Source organism: Cupressus sempervirens, chromosome 5 (genome assembly GCF_028749045.1).
Source record: "Cupressus sempervirens isolate cs-2001-9-10 chromosome 5, ASM2874904v1, whole genome shotgun sequence".
NCBI classification, from domain to species: Eukaryota; Viridiplantae; Streptophyta; class Pinopsida; order Cupressales; family Cupressaceae; genus Cupressus; species Cupressus sempervirens.
This window is the reverse complement of record NC_143122.1, coordinates 375,384,422-375,404,729: the sequence shown is the minus strand read 5'-3', so window position 1 is coordinate 375,404,729 and position 20,308 is coordinate 375,384,422. Positions and strand designations below refer to the sequence as shown.

Genomic DNA, 20,308 nt, shown 5'->3' with positions numbered 1-20,308 from the left:
TCCTAGAGTCAGATGGTCTTTTGAGACATTCAGGAAGGATTTATGTGCCGCTACTGGATGAGCTTTGCACCTTGATTCTAGCAGAAGTCCATCGTGCACCTTACTCGACATATCTAGGTGTCAAGAAGATGCATGCAAATTTGTGATGTTTATTATTTTGGTCCGAGATGAAGCATGACATTGCTGATTATGTGGCTAGGTGTCTTGAGTGTTAGAGAGTCAAGGCAGAACACCAGCATCCGACAAGACTCTTGCAACCAAATCTCATTCCTTCATGGAAGTGGGACATCATCTCTATGGACTTCATAGTAGGATTACCTATGACTGCTCGTCGTCATGATATTATCATGGTCACCGTTGATCAGTTGACTAAGGTAGCACATTTTTCACCAATTAGGTCTTCCTACACTGTAGCTTCTGTAGCTAATGTCTTCATGTGTGACATTGTGAGACTACATGGTATTCCCCAAAAGATCATTTCAAATAGGGATCCTGTATTCACATCTGCATTCTAGATATCATTATAGTATGAGCTTGGAGCACAATTGAATTTTAGTTCGGCATATCACCCAGAGACAAATGGTTAGATAGAGAGAGTGAATCAAGTTTTGGAAGATATGTTAAGGATGTATGTGATGGATAGGCAGACAGATTGGGAGGACTATCTTTACTTAGTGGAGTTTGCTTACAACAATGGGTATCATAGTTCTATTGGCATGACACCATTCCAGGCTTTATATGGATGTCCTTGTCATACCCTTTTGAGTTGGGATAATCTTGAGGATCACATCCTATTAGGTCTTGAGATGCTTCATAATATGGAGCAGTAGGTAGTGCATATCCGCAAACACTTGACTATAGCACAAGATAGGCAAAAAAGTATGTTGATGCACATAGGACAGATAAGCAGTTTGCTATGGGGGATAAGGTATTCTTGAGAGTGCATCCACAGAAGAGTCTGATCTGTTATAGAAAGAGTTCAAAGCTAGCACCTCGCTTTGTGGGACCATTTGAGATTCTTGAGAGGATTGGCCCAATTGCCTATCGCCTTGCTTTACCGCTAGCCTAGCTCACATTCATGATGTTTTCCATGTTTCAATACTTAGGTAGTATATCCCTGATGTAGTACATGTTCTTGATTGGAATGCATTTCAAGTAGAGGATGGGTAGCTAGCTTTGGAGCCAGTTCATATTCTAGAGTAGTGGGAGTTGACCCTCGAGGGTCGAACCATAGAGTAGATAAGGGTCCAATGGGACCCTACTGATGACTCTTCAACTACATGGGAGGATGCAGCTAGATTATGGGATTTATATCCCTACTTGTTTGTAGGCTTCCAATAGTAAGCCTAATCCTAAGGGGGGTGGATGTAGTGCCTGCCTAGTTTACATTTTTCTGGTTCCATTGTTGCTATCATTGCCAAACTTTGTTAGCTCAATTTTATGTTGATGGTTAGTAGCATTTTTTTGAGACTATCAGATATTGTGTTACAGATTCAATTGATATATGATGAGATTACTTAGAATCTACATTTCATGTATGCATGATGATTATTACATTATTCTCAGTTTTGATGATGTTTAACTAAATGGATTATTATATGTGTGTGTTGTCTTATGGATACTTACCCCATATTGAATGTGTATGGTGTGCGTGTTTGTTTTCTTTATGTATGGCATTTTTGATGTGGTTAAGGAAGGGAGTCGTAGTCACCTACTGGTCGGGATCTACACGATGCACCACTTCCTACCATTGCCTATTTAGCTTAGCATATATATATATTATGTATGTACATGCATGGATTTTATGTAGGTTGCAAGTATCGGGTATCAACTTTCGTGAACTGCCAGGATGAGCGTACCCTATTGCACTATCTCAATGGTAAAAGAGGGGAGATAAATTCTCAATTCCAAATCCTAAACCCTTATACCATTTGTCCTAGAAAGGTAGGACAAGTATTTGAAATGTATTACCTTCCGATTGCGTTGGATGACGTAATTCATGATTTTAACCCCTTAGACTGATTTTGTATGGATTGTTCTATGATGGGTTTTTATATTTTATTTTGGAGGTGTTTGGTGAATTTTCTATTAATTAAGTCTAAATTAAAAGAGTTAATTAGTGATTTAATTATTTTGGAAAAATTAATATTATTATGATATTATGATATTTTGATTTTAATTAATTAAATGGGAAATTAACTAAATAAATAAATTTAATAATAATAAATAAATAATAATATTAATAATAATATTAATAATAATAAAAGAATTAAAATAAAAGTCATAAGTCTACCTAGGAGTATGCGCACCCCTTGAATGCACGTGTGTCTACAATACACGAGTTAGCGCACAAATTAAGCACATGGCATCTACAACTTTGTGACTCATCTAGACAGTTGGAAAAGGCTCGTGCTTAGTTGTCAATGCTTATCTTATGTTCTGGTTGTTTCTAGAGACATTCTAGGTGCTTCCTGAGAGGTCCTTATATTCAGGCACTCCTAGCAGCTCAAAGCGTTTTTGGGTGGATCTGCGAACGTTGGAGAAGGAAGGGACTTTTCTTTATAGATTTTGACGAGAAGTGAATTAGCATCAGTGTCTAGGTAGACACTCGTGATTTTGCATATGTTATTTTGCTTCTTCCACTTCCTGTATTCTTTGTGTTTTCTGAATGCTTTCTGAGGATTCCATGTATTGAATGTTCCAGTTATATGCAATCTTGTCATGGATATTTAAATTTCTATATGAGAAACCCCACATGCATAGATCTAAGGAATTTATGGGACTAGGGTTTAAATGCTTATGGACAAACCTATTAGAAGGATTAAATAGGTGAATCTAAAAAGGGATATGTTGTACTCATGCATTAGATTTGATCTTGATCTTGATATATATATATATAAGTTGTTTTAAAATAAATTTGGGAACAATCATTATAGGGGAATGCTTATTTTACAAAAATGTTTATACTGAAAAAAATATTGGAAAAGCATTTTCTTTTTAAAAAAAAATATATATAATTCTGAAAATGTTTATAATAAAAAAATTAAAAAATTTTAATGTGGGAGGGATGGAACCCGTACTCCAAGGACCTTGCGGGCGGTAGAGTACCTGCTGTCGCAGGCACTGTGATGATAGGGGTACTCTGTACTCGCTGTTAGTACAGACCTGCAGCAATAGGGTACTGCGTACCCGTGGCAGGCCTGTGTTTCGCAGGTATGTCTTTTTATTAGTGTATTTATTTTTATTAATATGTGTTATAAAGTTATTTTTTATTTTTATTTTTGTTATTAATAATTATTGTTATTAAATATTAACAATTTTTAAATATTAATTATTATATATTAATAATTTTTAAAATTAAATAATAATGTAATTTGATAATGATATATTATAGATATCAATTAATGATGTAGTTATATTTAAAAATTAATATAAAATTAGATTAATTAAGTGTTAAGGGTATGTTTTGATAAATTAATTAATATTGTAAATTGAGTTATTTGAAAACAATAAATGATAATTCCTCCTAGAGTAATTTAAAGAAATTGATCTTTTAAAAGGAGGGATCATTTTCAATATAGTGATTATGTAAAATACTCTTAGAAAATTTTAGAAAATTGTTTTAAAGAGCTATGGAGGAAAACTTTGATCTATCAAAACAGATACATGGGTTAGCAAAAAATGTATAAATGTTCCTTCACTTGATATCTAAATTTGAAACGAAAACTGAAACCCCACACTTAATCCAACTATGGGATTTTAACAAAACAAAAACATGTGCTTGCTTTTTGTGTGTTTTCTCTATGCTATCTGTTTGGGGGTTTTGGTTTGACTAGATTGTTGACCAATTATAGGACGTCTACTAGAGGCTCGGGGGTTATGATTTGTGATGTCATGCTAATGTCTTTTGATCTCGATCTTTTTAAACCCAACCATGATTATGTGATGGCATGCTCTATGATGTGTGTGGTTTACTGATTTATATTGCTTTCAGTCTTCATGTGTAAGCTGTGATATATGTAACCATTTTTGAGTCATCAATCAGTTGTATTTGGATTACTTTCCAGTTGCCTTGATGGGATTGAAGTGTTATTTGATCTTGATGATGTCATGTTTTGACATGTATGACTTGAATATTTTGGAAGTCTTTGAACAATGTTATTTTGAGATATTTTCTAGTTGCTCGTTGAGAATCGATGGACATTGTGAATTGTCATTTGATACTTTTCAGTTGCTTGCAGAGAATTGATATGATATTATGATTATCTTTACAATGCCTTCCAGTCACTTGTATAGGAGTGAAGTAATTCTATGATTTTGTGATTTCATGAGCTTAGGGTAGGTTATCTACATGTAGTGTCAGGAAGTGGCTTGCAATGGGGGTTGGGGCCCTAAGTGGCTACTAGGGTAACTCATTGTAAGTTGTTTAATAAGTGAAAACATTACACTAAATATTGACTTAAATGAACCTAATAAGATACTTGTATGTTCTTGCCCATGCCTCGAGTGCTAGTACAAACTAGGATGGGAGTAGAGAGAATGCTTGATTGCGACCTTGCATTCCGTAGTATGCCTCGTCGATATGAGAGGATACTAGTGGCTGCATAGGGATCACTAGGGGGCCGAGGTCTATTGAGAGACTACCAGGGTAACTCTAGCGTGATTCGTGCAATGACACTTTCTCCCTTACATAGTAGGTTTCCTACGTGTTTTGTGTGCCTCTGGGTATAGATGTCGATTTATGTTGGAACTTTGAGTTAGTTTACCTTTAAGGTTCCTAGACTTAGAAAGTAATTGTGCTATGTGATTTGATAACCTATTTGGGACTTGAGGTTATCTCCTCAGCGATGGGAGTGGGCCATTTAGGACACACGCGGTTGGGTGGTAGTGCTTTTTCACTCTTACCATTTGAGATCCATCTGAGACACCGTGGCTAGAGCATTCTTTGTTGGCATTTATCTTCATGCTGTTCTTAGATCATTATGATGGTCACGCATCCTTATATTGATGATTAGCATATGATAGATGATGTTATTTACTTATCTTATGCCTTATTTTGCATGATTAGATTTCTTATGCATATGTTGTAGCATGTTATATTTCTTTTTGCATATGATGTATTTTTGTTATGAAATTTTGGCTTTTTTATATAGAAACTATTAAATCTCCTCCTTGGGCTTATATTGATACAATGTCTAACACATATACCTAAGGAGGTCATACACATTAGGTCAATTGATCATTAGTTATACTGCACCCACAAATGCCCATTTTACATATTAGTTTATGGGAACTAAACTATTTTACATTTAGTTCCACAACAAGGTAATATGAGATTCCTTCTCTTCTTAGGAAATAACTTGTCCAAGAGGATCTACCCTACATATTATCAAATTAGTTCAATGCTTGAGTTGGACAACATTACTAATCTAAGGATTGAAAATAATATAATCAACTCATTGTGAACAAAACTTTGAATTTGAGCCTTTATTTAAATAGTATAACTATGAAATTCAAACTTATAAAACTGATCACCAATAAGATAGCAATGAAAATAAAAATAAAGCCAACACCAGAACATAATTTAATATATTTTCTTGAAGAAAACCCTTGATCATTAAATATTGTACTAATATATAAGTTCCGTGTTAAAGGATCTAACCTTGTTAGGAGTCAATACAATGCATTTAGTTCAATTGTCCCCGTTAAAGGACTGGTCTACAAGTTCCAAATCATAGATCTATGGATCTAAATATGTTCTTGAATGCTTGAGGGGTGAATTCTTGAAGGATGAATACTTGAGGGATGAATGCTTGTTAAGTATTGATGAATTGTAGATGTCCTTACTTGATGGCTAACTCCAATATCTCCTATGAATAAAGTAGCTAGATCTTGAGAAGGAAATGTATGAGTGATGACATGAAATAAGAGCTTTAATGAATCCTTTCTTCCTTGGCTTGAACTCCTTGAATGCAAATTTAAATATTACTATCAAATGATTAATTGTAACGTACCTTTTGCAACACATAGGTGACACAACAAGTGCTAACTAGAATAAAAACAAAGTGCAAAGGAGTAAGCCCAAAATAAAAAGACTCAAAACTCCCACCACAAAATATGAAGGTTGAGAGTTATTTCTATTTTGTAAGAATTGCATCCACAAAATGAGTGCCACATCAGCAATTTCCATAAAATGTGGAAAGTCTACAAGAGTCAAGGTCATCAAAAAGTCAATAATTATAATACCATTAAATTTAAAAGAAATATGTGTGTGTGTGTATACAAGTATGAAGAAAAAAAGATTAAATGACAAGTTCTAATTCAAATTTTTTTTTACCAAGATATATGAACTTAATAAGCCACTGAGACCATAAATTAGTTATCAAAATACCAAGATGTTTTGATCATGTCAACCAAGTTGCCAAGGGCTCCAGAACCTACTCAAGAACACAAAAGGCTGAGAATATTGTAGGAGTGCTTTACAACCCTACCACAAAGTTGTTAAGCTTCCCTTGAACCTATCCTAACATGAAAGATGCCCATCTCAACAATGAGGAAGTCTAAACAAACAAAACTAAGAAGAGCAATGGAATCGTGTGGCATCAATAATATGCTCTCAAGAAATGTAATAATATGTGTTCATAACATTGACTTCCTCTCAAAAAAGCATTCCAAGGGAAACCAATATCTTAAGATATTGTACACGAATTTTATTGTCAATGAAAATGATATCAGTCCTTCCATTAGAAAACATATCAACATGCAAACATAGAATATTGAGAATTTTTAACAAGTCGTATAATGAAATGAAATAGAAGTCACAAAATTACCTCCTCATTAATGATATATATATATATCTATATATCAACATGCAAACATAGAATATTGAGAATTTTTAACAAGTTGTATAATGCAATGAAATAGGAGTCACAAAATTACCTCCTCAATAATGATACATACATACATACATACATACATACATACATACATACATATATATATATATATATATGTATATATGTATGCATGTATGTATATATATGTATGTATGTATATATAAGTACGTATGTGTATATATGTATGTATCTATATATATATATATATATATATAATACATATATACATACATACATACATACATATATCTATACATACATAATACATATATATATATATAGATACATACATATACATACATACATACATACATACATACATACATACATACATATATATATATATAGGTATGTATATGTATATATATACATACATACATATATATATATATGTATGTATGTATATATGTATATGTATGTATATGTATATGTGTATATATGTGTGTGTGTGTGTGTATGTATATATATGTATATGTGTGTGTGTGTGTGTGTACATATACATATATATATGTCGGGTGAGTTAGTTGAGTCTCTCTCACTTGGCTAAGATTTATCTCAGCAAAGAACATAACAATCTTTCAAAATAGTATGTCATGCATCAATTGATCACATAACACATATAGGATCTATTTATAGATACAGTTTTCGTCCAAGAAGTGCTAAAGGGCATAACCAAAATTCAAGAAACATGCATCATGTACAATACATCTTGATAATTATATATTTTCCTTTTTGTTGTCTCGCACATTCCTAATTGCAAAATGCAACATGCAATACTTTTTCAAACAAAATCCATATTCTTCCTATATATCATGCAAAGTTACTCTAAGAGTCTCATGAATCCAGTATCAAAGTTCTTGCACCACAAATGCAACATGTGTCAATTGCACAATATAAGATATATTTTCATTGTTTCCGCAAGCCAGGTCTAGAATTTTGGAGGTGCTCATAACCTTGTATAAAAGTTAACCATCATTTAACTATCAAAATAAATAATATAAATTCACATCTTCTGTAATTCATGCATGCAAAGAAACAAGTACTTATTTTTTTAAAGTATAATATGTAATGCCCCACCCTAGGATCCTTGGAAACAAGTCTAAACATCTACTAATATTCTTTTCTTTTTAAACTAAAGCATAGCTACAAACATATAATCAAAAGATCACAAGGGAAGACTTAACTAACCAACCAATCAAAGATCCTCAAGCATTCATCATCGAAAAACACATACATTTCTGATAGCATGCATTAAGAAAACAAGATTTATTTTAAAACTCAAATATAAGTCCTTAGGTAATTAAACCACACAAGTTCATTTAGTGGTCTAAAACATAACCATAATAAAAAAACTACTAGCACCAAAAAACATCCGATAAGAAAATTATTATGTTATAGGAAGATGTAGGACACAAAAGGGTATCTAAAAGTGCAAATTGTATCTTCTCAAATCAAGGAAAAATGCTCGTTGTTTTCCATACAAAAAATTATGTTGAATGCTCGTGCAAGCTAGGATTGGCTCCCATATGAGCATTCTCTACAAACCAAGTGTGTCATTCTTTAGGCTCATACAAGACAAAAAACCCATGTAAAAGAATTTGTCAAGCCACACAAGAGGATGCCTTTATTGCAAAAGGGATTGCATTGTTGTACAAGACATTGCTCTCCCATACAACAACATGAGGACAACAACACTCAGTCTCTTAACGAGAGATAGAAATATGGAGGAACCTCCACACCAGGGAATACTGGAACCATGCAAATTGAAGAGTGAACACTTGAGAGCATCAAATAAAGATTAATAGGCCTATCATGCTACATCACAAGCATATTCCTACTCTAAGCTAATTTATACATCATCAAGACAAGACAAAGGTACCAAGTACACTTATGGATCAAGAGTACCTAAATCATGAGTAATCCATAAGTGTCAAACAATATAATCAAGGACATCTAGCATGTTATTCTACCAAAACATTTCTAGTCCATAGCAATGATAATCATACACCTAAATAAAGTTAATGGATAAGAAGGAGAGTACAATTTATCATCTAAACATGATATGAAAGGATCAAAGCAATAACATAAATCACAAGGAAACATACATTGAAATGCCCAAAAATCCAAGTGAACATCAAGCTCCAACCTCAAAACTAGAAGAAAACAGTCTCTATACACCGGTCCCTAGTAGTGCTATAGGTAGCTACACCCCCAACCACATAGTACCCTCAAGCCCACACCCACCATGCTAAAGGAGATAGTGACTTGACTAGAATCACAAAAGACAATCACCCATGGCTAATACACACACTAATCAAGTATACTACAATGATGAAGGATGTTCCCCTTGATATCACAAATACACTAAAAAATAGAGAACAATATTTTAACAAGAATAGAAAACGGGCTTCTTATTATTGCCACAAATGTGGAATTATAGATTTTTCAAAAATACAATATGAAAAGCCACATGGGCAATTTCTTTATAATATTCTTGAACAAAGAGCCACAAACTACCGCCTAGAACTGCCTAAATTTCAGTACGGGCCTTCCTTAAATAGACAATTTTTTTCACCATCTAGGAAGGTTCTAGACATTAACCCTAACCCTTGAGGCTGACCAAACCCCAATTAAATATTATTTTCTTATTTAGTACATAGGGTTGGTTCTCACTATATTTTTAGCTATTCCAACTTGTGGAGGCCATAACATTCAAAACGTATGTCTAATTTTTAACTATGAGTACGTTTTAGAGATGTCAGCTCCTAATCTACAATTCTTATCACCCACACATGCCAATCAGCCCAGGTTGACCTTGTTCCAAAGCCTCCAAGGCCTTCAAAATTGAACTTAAATAATTCATACACAAAAGCCTCAATAATTTCTACAATGTATATGGTATGACAACGCAACTCCACTTGTAGGCTAATATGACTAAGAGGAACCTCCACGTATGAAATCAGAATATTCCAAGATCGTATGATCCACTTATTAAAAATAGAAAGTTTTCCTAAATAGTAACTCTTTACTAAAATAGCCCTTATTGAAAATGACAAAACAAAAATATTTTAGGGTGATGCAAGATTGCCCGTACACCCTGGATGCTCCTACATCAGACACCTAGGGTAATTTGAGAAGTGACCTTGTCACATCTTAGGTATTTAGAGGAAAACTAAGATGATTGACCTCCTCCCTTGTCATCCATGATGAATCTTCTACTAGTCTCCCTTTCTACTTGACCAGATACTCTTCATATGTTTTGTTCCTTGTACTTCTACCAAAATAATTGTCAAGTATCTCCTCAATCTCTTTTGTAGCTTATGTAGCTACTAGAATACTTCATTACACTTCTAAAACTTCATCTCCATCACCTCCTTTGTGATACTTTGTCAAATCTAAAAGGTTAAATACCAGTGAAATATTTAGTTTAGTGTACAACTCTACTTCATAGGTATTTTCAGAATCATGCATTTTCACTATCTTGCATGGTCCAAACTTCTTCATTTTTAACTTATTATATATACCCACTACAAATATCTCCTTCCTCAAATGAGCAATGACTTCATCTCCAATCTAAAATTTCTTATACATCATTTTCACATATGTCTTAGCCTTGTACTATATATTCATCCTTGTGATGTGCTTCCTCACTTTCTCATGAATGCTCTTCAAATGTTCAACAAAATCCTCTGCTTCAACACTCCTTATCCCTCCTTTATCCAATTACTTCAATTTAGAATAATTTCTAGAGTTTATTCCATATAAAATCTAGAATGGTGATTTACTAGTACTCTTGTTGAAAGAATTATTGTATGCAAATTTTGCCTATGGTAAAATCAGATCCCATCCTTTTGTCTTATTGCCAACCAAACATCTTACCAAGTTCATCAAACTCCTATTCACCCCATTTATTTGTCGATCAATCTACGGATGATGTGATGAACTGAACTTCAAATCCATCTTAAATTTCTTCCATAGTGTATGCCAGAAAAACCCAACAAACTTGGTATCTTGATTTGAAACTACGATCTTTGGAAAATCTTGTAGTCTCACCACCTCTCTTTTTATAATTATGCCACATTAACAACATCAATAGTCTTCTTGCGGAGATTGAAATGTATCATCTTTGAGAATCTATCAACCACAAAAAATATTGAATCATGACATCATTATGTCCTTGGTAAACCAAAAATAAAATCCATATTGACACCCTCCCATGGTTTTTCTGGTACAAGTAATAGTTGATAAAAACCTGTAATATGCTTTACTCATTTTTCCATCTAACATAATTTGCAACTCTGTACAAAATTCTTAATGTCTTGAGCTGTAATTGTGGCTAGTAATAATTCTCACCAACCAAAGCAACGGTCTTATCTATATCAAAATGTCCACCCAATCCTCCACTATGCTTCTCCTTGATGAGATTCTCTCCCATAGAACTTCTTGGAATGCACAATTGACTTTCTTTGAACAACATATCATCCTGGATTATGATATCCAACTGCTTAGTCCTATCAAGTGTAACATGTTTTGCACAAGCTTTGTAAGCTTCACCAAAATCAAGATCCTTCAGATATAAGTTTTTGAGTTTCTTGAACCCAACCACCTCAATCTACAATTCTGCCAACAAAAGTTGTCTCCTACTAAGAGCATCTTCAATTCTATTAGACTTCCCACTCCTGTGATTCCAATCTAATGTATAACTCTAACATTAGCAATATCAATTTTTGATATCCATTTGTAATGCAAGTTCATTTTGGATTTGATTGTGTGTGTTTTTTACCATCATGGTTTCAGATCATTCTTTGTAATCCATCATCAACCAGATGAGAGAGTGCAGGATGCATGCAAAATGTCAAATCATACTCAAGGCATGTGAACTATTTTATAGAATGCCTGAAAGAAGCTAAGAATATTGAAATGAAAGTACAACAGATCAAGCATTAAATATGGCTTTCCTCTTCATAGATTTTAGATCATCACTATCAGCAGAACTTTTAGCCAATGCATCACTATAATTAGCCTCAAAAAATTAAAACAATTATATTCAACATTGCAAATAGAAGAACATCTTAAATTTTTTTATATGTTAACCTTTTCTATGTGTACAATAGTGACTATAGCCTCCCATTTTCATATTTTCCACATGCAGCTTAATCTTTCCTAGTTCAAGCTTCTAAGTTCCACCTTTCACTTTTTGCTTTCAAGATTTGGGATTCATGCATGTGCATTTCTAAATGTCTTAAAAAATTGATGACTGCCATAGTCTACTAATGACAACTTTTAAGCTAGGGTATTAAGCTTTCACTTCTTCTCCTTATTTGTCTTTTGCTAGGCTTAAAACAAATAAGAAAACTAATGTGAGTGGAGAAGGAGGTGAATAAACTAAGTTTTTATGGATGATAATCAGATTTCAAAATTAAAAAACACACTTGTAAAACAAAAGAATTTTATATTATCCTAAATTGTACGTGTTATATTTATAATTTAAATCGTACTTAAAAACCTGATATAAATGTGAGGACTAATTCCCAACATCCTTCTTCAGTGTGAACATGTAAAAAGTTTCACACTTTCAACTACAATAAGCCCAACTAGCGTAGCTAATGAAAGGAACCTCTCATGGTTTTCACACATGTTTACCACAAACCTAGAGACTAATCAGGATACACTCATCAATGTTGTCATGATGAAATCTAGATCACAAATAATAAACACCAAATAAATAGAAATCAAAATAGACAAAATAGACACATTCCCTTGAACACTATATTAAAATAGATCATGATACCAAGCAAGATCATTTCTTGCATACTCTTGTAGAGGGTTTCTAGTGTTCTTGCAGGTGATCATGAAGTGTTGGGCTAATCTTTAGCTCCTATAGTATGTAGATGAGAAGTGCATCAAGGAAGGGTTCACTGCAAGAAATAGCTCATCTAGCTAAACAAAACTTAATTATAAATATATGTTAACATATATGTATATTGATGAAACTGTATCTACCCACACACATTTATATTGCAAACACAAAGCACATAACATATAAAAATCAATACAACACTACTTGCAAATTTTTTTTTCATTGAGTCCAGGCTTGAAAATTGAAATTAGGGAAGAGGAATTTGAGAAGCATACCAAATATGTTTAGTTCCAACCTCACATATACTAGTTTAAAGAAACGATTTACAAACTGAATAAACTAGGTGATATAGAAAGTTATTGCAGCTGGAAACAAAACTGCACTACAAAATTGTGTTCAACATTTCAATCCCCCATAATCATCTAGTACACATTTTAACATAGATTAACAAAGTCCCAATCCTTATTAAAACTGAAATTTGAAACAAATGAAATGGTCTATAGATGAATAGGTTTCAAAGTACAATGCAATAAATGGAAAAAATGCCTTCTTACCATCTGCTGATGAACTTTTTTGAAACCCAGCTCTGCAGAACATCATAAAAAGCATGGTCAAATACAAAACCACACAACTTTGAATTACAGAACCGTTCAAGAATTTACTAAGCTTTTGACAACAAAAAAAAAAAAACATAACAAGCACAAAACAAATTAAAAGTTAGAGTAGCATCATTAAAATCATAAACATAAAACAAATTAGAAACTTATTTAAACTATTTTTGGAATCCATTCAAATTAAAAACATTATAGAAGTTGCTACACTATCTTATTAAAGAGCCTGAAGCACTTTTTTGGGTATATGTGACCAAAAATATGTACAAAAGTCTTTAACAAAGCTTGAAATACACAAAGGAAATTAGAGGCTGAGCAGAACTTAATCTTTTTAAACATAATGACTAAGAGTTACAACATGCTTTACATGATTCCTCATAGTAGTAAGCTATATGAAGGATTATAAAAATATGAATCCTTGAATCATCTCACTTGGATCAAATTTGTAAGCTTTGCATCATACTCCTCAACTGTCAGATTATCTTTTATACATGATAGTCACCCTAGTTCAGCTTCCACTGTAATGTTCTTTGCATGGGCCATGGTTATCATGTATTTAGTATATAAAATATTCTCACTGAAAGATAGATGTGAACCGTCCACCTTTATAAAGTCAACACCCCAATAAACAATCACATACACAACAACATGTCTATGGATGTTTTTGCACATATAGATAATCATTCAATGTACTATGAGGATTTATTTCTAATACCTCCAAAAGCCTTCATAAGTAATGATGGACATAATTACATTTTAAGAAAAAAATGCAACAACTATAATGATCTCATCATGGAACAGGTGACAACACAAGCATGCTATTGTATGATTCATTTCTTTCTAGAAGGTTCCACTGAATCATTTATTCAAATACTAAGAGATGTTTTAAATATGAAAAAGTTTTGTTATTGCATATAATGATCTCATCATGGAACAGGTGACAGCACAAGCATGCTACTGTATGATTCATTTCTTTCTAGAAGGTTCCACTGAATCATTTATTCAGATACAAAGAGATGTTTTAAATATGAAAAAGTTTTGTTATACCAAAGTCTCAATGAAGTCATGCCTTTCAGTTCCATGATCAATATGCACTGTGATAGGGACTTGTCAAAGTAACTTTTATGTTAAGCACTATTCAGAATTGAGCCAAGTTTAACTATCAAAGAATAAAATTGGGATAATTCATTATGTAATTCTACTGAAAAGACTTCACTTCACATTTAAATAGGATAGAGAATGATCGATTTCAGTTTATGGATGCCATCCTACATGAGATCATTCATTTTTCTTGAATTTCAAGCTTAAGGACTAAATAAATTGTAAGCATCTTCATAGCTACTTATGCAAATCACATGCTCCAAAGAACCAACACTTACTAGCTCAAAAAGTAGTAGCAGATCATTGAGGAGCAATAGAAAAGAAAGTAGTGGTAGTATTTTAAGTCATTACTGTACTTGATACTAAAATACTGTACAAGAAGCCCCTTGTGGATATGCATTAGGGGATTGTTTTCCATTTACCTTTACATAATAATTAGAATACTCCTGGGTCCTCTGACCCTATGACAAAGTAAATTCAAACTTGAAAATGGACAAGGTTTAATGTGTCATGATTTGATAGTAGTGATATGGTCAAAGAAATACCTGGAACAGATTACTTCCTACCACACAAATTTCTACTGTTGCACTTCAAAATATTTTGATAATATTTGTTTCTCACTGTAAGTCCTATACATACATTACACTGCCATTTTATTTTATTTGACTCTGCAAGGACATTGCCTTTTGTTCCATGCATGATTTTCCTTTCTAAGATCGCTTGTAATATTCATAAGAACCTATTTTCTCCATAAAACAAGTAATTCCAACATGCAAAAATAACTTAATTGTTTTTACAATGATATATTGATGTACACAACATTATAAACTCTTTGGATACATACAGCAACATGCTATGCAACAGAGATACAACTTGCAACCAAAGGTGCTCCCCCATGCTTAAGGGCACTTGGATGGAACTATGAATACAAGAAGAATAAATCAAATCAGCAGAGACCAAAAGAAACATGTCATTCCAAAATGGCTACCTGGTACAATTATGTTATTAAGAAAGTAAAATTGTCATTAGTTTTGATTATTATACTAACAAATAGACATCATCTTGGGTGTCCTTTTATTGTGGCTTGAATGATATAAAAGCTCAAGAAGAAAACAAGTCATGTAGTGAGGAGTTCGATGGAAGTGTAGTCATAGAAGAGATGGAAGTCTAAGCATTGTTATAGATTTACTTGGTACTAAAGGAGTAATAAGGGTCACTGGATGCTGATAACCTTAATCCCAATCACTATTTTTGTTAAATTATCTTCTAATTTTCTTTTGGAATTTTCTAGCTAAACCATCCTATAAAAATTTTAAAAAAGAATTATTGTCATGATAGTAGAAGAGAAACCCTGAGGAAATAACTGCACAAATTTCTAAGGTTGGCAAACATGGGATGATCTCGAAGTTGGCTCAAATCTTCCACAATTTTGGAGATGTTGATGAGAGGGGTGTCAAAGACTACTATTTCACTGAATTGTGGGCATTCTTTATAAAGAAAGCTAGCAAAGAAACTTTTAAAAATTCTTAGTAAAAGAATCATATGATTTTTTTAAAAAAAAAATTATAGGTTCACCAAATTTTGAACCTGATGCTGAAAATTTGGCAAACCTTGTGACATAGTTTGAAAGTGGCTATTATAAGATTTTACTAGGTGTAACTGAATTATTTTTGTTGTTTTGCTTTATATGAGAACTCTTTCACATGTTTTTATATTTGTACACTTGCAATCGGCCACTTGTGCTTTGCATTCTTTAGGTAATCTTCTAACATGCATGCTTTGTGCCTGCTCATACTTTCATTTTGCATGTCTTTAGGAAGCTTCCACCCACAATTTGCATGCTTATCAAATCTGTCATTTGTACTTCTATATGTCCTATGTGCAACTCTATAAAATGAAATCTCTTGTTCCATGTTGTAGAACTACAGTCTCATAGACAATGTCTATTTCACTACAACTCTTACCAACCTTGATTTATATATCCTCCTAAAATCTTGGCTATTCTGTTAAGAACTTTTAGTCTCTGAGTGTATTTATTCTCTATATGCTTAAACAACTTGAATATTTAGGATTGTTCTGAGTTTTGGTGGGAATGAGAAGAATCAAATGGGAACATGTGAGAGCAATGAGGTGAGAACTGCTATATCATCATGAAATGAACCAAATTGTACAGATGTGAAGGATGTTGAGATATAACAGATTCTAGGAATGTGGTAAAAAAGGATACAAGACATAATCACAGTCTCTTATGTGTGCATAAATGCTATTTTGCATTTCTCTACATTTGCCTCTAAAAATGTTTCAGTTTACCTCCCCACTTTTCCCAATAAGTGTAACTATGTCATCCCAATCCATAATTATTGGTCCTATTTGATTATTTATTGACTAATAAGAAAATTATTTATAGTTATAATTCACTGACCAAGTTGATTAAATGCTAAAGGGTGTCATGACTAAAAGGCTCAAGGGCAAACCCCATAGAAATAAAGCCCCAAAGTACTTTACAAGGGAGGAGTTTGCGTGAAGACCTAAACTAAAACATACAAGATAACAAACCCAAAACAAACAACACAAAATCATACTTTTTGTTTTTTATACCAATCCTCATTACTTTTTGCTAACAACATTTATTCACAAGGTAAGTCTATAAATCAATATTACAGCTTGTCAAATACTCCCAACATACAAACTATATGCCAATTGACGTTAGTTGCTTTTGTTCAACTGCTGTAGTAAAGTGACAAACACTAAAAAGAGAGTTGAAAGTTTGTTAACTTTTAGAAAGTGTCTTTTCTTGTGGGCCTCTTGCTCAATTTAATAGATCCAACTCAAAGCAATTTTCAGCCATGGCAGGTAAGTCCACACTTAACTAAGCAGTCAACTATTTCCTCAATTTCAGCAAATATATAAGCAGTCCTCCTTGGTGGATGGTAGTGTGTAAATGCTTATCAAAGCTGCCCCTCAATCAAAGCAAAAACCATATAGTTAACCAAGTACTTTATCATTGTCCATTGCAGACTCTTATATAACAATCTAACTACAAGCCCTTCTTATCTCAGTCCAAATTATATAACATAAATTATATACTTTCCTGTCTATGCTACTTCTATAAAGGCAAGCCACTCTATCAAAATGGGGGCATCACAAATCCACCCCTCACTAAATTGATTGCCCAAAACTAATACGGTGCTGGATGTTACACTATCCCTAGCCTATCCCAATTACCACCTCTGCATGTAGATGCTGCCAATGGATCAAGATTCCAAACCATAACCCAAGAAGAATTATATTGGACTTGAGAGAATAGATTTTTGTGCAATTTACCTATCATTTTTCCCCTTCCCAAATTTGATTGCCCAAAACTAATGCAGTGCTGGATTTTCTAGTATCCCTGACCTATCCCACTTACATCCTCTACATGTAGTTGCCCTCAATGGATCAAGATCCCAGACCATCACACAAGGAGAATTGTATTGGACTTGAGAGAATGGAGTTCTATACAATTTACCCATTACTTTTCCACAACCACAAGAATTCTTCCCAAAATTATAGGAGCTGACACTTTAAGTCCACAATCAACTATAGTATTGCATGGTAGATTACACAAAAAACAATATTGAATGATTAATTTCTCAAAAATATAATATAATTGGTGAATCATTATAATGGTTTAATAATGCACATGAAGTAATAAATAAAAAATTTCAATCTCATAATGAGGCTCATATCACATCATCTACACAGTAATAGTCCACTACACAATTTAGAGAAAGAAAAACATGATTGTATTGCTCTGTCAAATTCCCAAGTTCAACCTCAGCAAATTGCTCCTTTATTGTTTGTTGTTGTTCTGATTCCACTCCCAAACAAGTTGAAGGAGTACTACTGCTAGAGTTTGTCGTCTACCAATTTCTGTAACCCGTGGTTCAATTATCTACTTTTCTAAGGCTTATCGAGGTTTTGATCCAATCTTTATTTTCCAAAAAAAGGCATAACAACTTTTGCAAGTTTTAGAGTGGAGATTGAACTTTTTCCTCTATTAAATGTTCTATAGTAAATTGGATTTAGCATGCTACACAGAGGCTGCAACCCTCATCCCACTAGCTCAATCATTCTACCTTGGTAACTTGTAGTGCCCAGTAGTAACTCCATCTATTTGTCTTGAAGAAAATCTATCATGGGTCTTCAACTTCCATTTTCCATAAGCTAGCAAGATGAAAATCATAGTAGAGAACCAAACTCAAAACATAAAAATAACAAACCCCAAAAATACTAACATGATGGTCAGTATGAACAACCTACTCTAGAGTAGTATAGAATTGGTTAAAAAATTGGTAATCTGCTAAATGGAATTAGCGTTTAAGTGTGTACGATTTAAGCTCATGAGCATTGAGAAGTTGGTTATGAAGATTGTCTTAACATAAAACTCCAATTGCATATAAACAAGATGATTAAGACATGATAAAATTTAGTAAATTTTACTTACCTGCAAGAGATCACCAATATTGACAATGAGTAATCTAGGAATAGGGGATACAATAAACCATTCTCCATCTGTCTTAACTTGAAGACCCTTAACTTGATCATCTAGCAGGGCAGTGATCACACTCCCATCTGAATGGGGTCTTAGTCCATTCACCAAATTTGGCTGAGGGCAAGGAGGATAATAATTGATTCTAAGCTGAAGTAACGGTTCCTTGATAAGGGTTTGAACATAATCAGTATCCAACCCCAAACCCTTAAAAAGCATACCAAGCAACTTATCTGTAAGATCGAGTACCTCTTCTTCATATTTTTCATAGGTTTCCCTTCATTGTCCACCACCAATCAATCAGTATTAATTTATACTCCAAATTAAAAATTGCTTATCTATGTTGTAATTAAATTTACTTACCTATATGAGAGGGGTGTTTTTGGCCAATGTTCAACTACCTTTATAGAGGGTGGGGTGATAAAATGAACAAGGGCATCGACCTAATCCAAGACTGTGTCATCAGATATGTCAAAGAAGTGACCGTAGCCTTCAAGCATATGAGTACCGAGTCTTACTAGGCACTATTTTTTTTTCTTCCAAAGGAAGATCAAAAAAATCTTTCAACATGCATTTAACCCTCTCCAAAAATGAAAGATCTATCCCATGATTTATTATCTTCAAAAGAAGAATCCAAAACCCTGTAATCATTGACCCAAATAGAAAATATTTAAAATATGTAATTTGGGTATGTATGGTTTAATGGTGTTAGGGTACAAACCTAGAAGAATCCCCAGTCTTGGGCTGCTTGGGTCAATTGTGTTACTATCTTGGAGTGTTTGCTTGCTAAATCGATGATATGAATAGATTGAGGAGCTTGAAGAGCAAGAGATGGCCTTTAATCAGATGGAAGAATATATCGAGCAGGATTTTCTTTGATTTGATAGTCATGGAAAGTTTGGACCAAGTCTATTGGCCTCTGTAGCATCTCATAATGCTTTAGAAGAGCTTCCATCTCTTAGGAAAACTTCTAGCGCAAAATGGACTTCAAAAAAGAAATGCTTCAGTAATCAATGAAGCCTTTCTTTAACTCGCAGCTGCTTACCACTAGGAAAACCCTTGACTCTCTTGACAACAATTACAGCTCTCGTGCATGCGTCGAAACCCTTTTTAATTTTAATATGTTAAGCTCGTGTTGGTCAAAATTTTGACCAACACGAGCATGGATTTAAAAAAAAAAACATATTTTTCCTTCCATATTCTGACCAATCTAAAACATTTTAATAGACGGTTGAAAATTTTGGTCTAAAAATGGAGTCAAATGTACTAGTGTAAAAAAACTCAACCCATTTCAAATACATTTAGTTCA

General features: G+C 33.3%; 1 pseudogene; it reads right to left on the bottom strand.

Annotated features, from left to right (window-relative positions):
• Positions 1 to 19,954, bottom strand: part of LOC149556328 (oxoglutarate-dependent flavonoid 7-O-demethylase 1-like) — a 38,345-nt pseudogene extending 18,391 nt beyond the window's left edge.
• Positions 19,955 to 20,308: the final 354 nt, after the last annotated feature.